Source organism: Chrysochloris asiatica, unplaced genomic scaffold (assembly GCF_000296735.1).
Source record: "Chrysochloris asiatica unplaced genomic scaffold, ChrAsi1.0 scaffold00122, whole genome shotgun sequence".
Classification (NCBI taxonomy): Eukaryota; Metazoa; Chordata; class Mammalia; order Afrosoricida; family Chrysochloridae; genus Chrysochloris; species Chrysochloris asiatica.
In genome coordinates this window covers 9,283,318-9,284,212 of record NW_006408640.1, presented here as the reverse complement: position 1 = coordinate 9,284,212, position 895 = coordinate 9,283,318, and the positions used below count along the sequence as shown (strand labels likewise).

General features: G+C 51.2%; 1 pseudogene; it reads right to left on the bottom strand.

The window, feature by feature from the left end:
- The window catches only part of LOC102838858, a 32,394-nt pseudogene extending 31,841 nt beyond the window's left edge, over positions 1-553 (bottom strand).
- Between the last annotated feature and the right edge of the window lie 342 nt (positions 554-895).

Here is an 895-nt window from a genome sequence, read left to right as displayed (position 1 = left end):
GCCGAGGCCGCCATCGGTGTCCTTATGCTCCCTCTGGCTGAGGCGGCCAGTTAGTTCCTCAATCTCGTCGTTTAACTTGCGGATCACCCACTCCATGGCTTCTCGGCCTTTGCTGGCGTTGGAGGACATAGTGCTCGCCATCAGGCCTTCTAGGTAGCTGCTGAGACTGACGCCTTTCCTGGTGATTATGGCCTCTTGAGTCAGAACAGTTTTCCCTGGGTCCTGAGGATAGGTCTACTGACACCATGTTTGTAAATGAAATATTCGTTGATTTCAGTTCCATTGTTCTCTCTACAGGATCAACTACAGAATGTTCTTGCACGTAGGTTCTGGTTCTTGTGATGCCAATAAGAGATCTCACAACTGAGGGCAGGCCCCACTTGGTGCTGAGGAGCCGCTGGCTGTGCAACTTCCTGGAGGGGTCCACGTGTCTGTGTAGGACAACCACGCCCACCACGCTGGGGTTCATCGGGTTAGGGTATTTCTGCATTGCAGCCGTTGTGACTGTCTCCCAGGGGTGGTCAAAGACGTGCTCAGAGGTCCAGATCTTCATGGTGCCGGCGACCTGCGCGAAGTCCCTGCGGCCCTAAGGGACAAGGAGGCAGAGAGGGAACACCTGGCCCCGCCCCGCCCCCAGCCTACCCCGCCTTTCGTGCCTTCTTAATGACTTTGCTTTTTTCCTGTATGATGTTCTTGATGTCATCCCACAACTTTTCTGGTCTTCCGTCTTTAATGTACCAAATCTGTTCTTCAGATGATCTCTAAATCAGGTGGGATCTATTCAAGGTCATATTTTGGCTCTCATGGACTTGTTTCCATTTTCTTCAGCTTCAGTTTGAATTTGCATATGAGCAATTGATGGTCTGTTCTGCATTCTATGATATGGAGCTTTTCC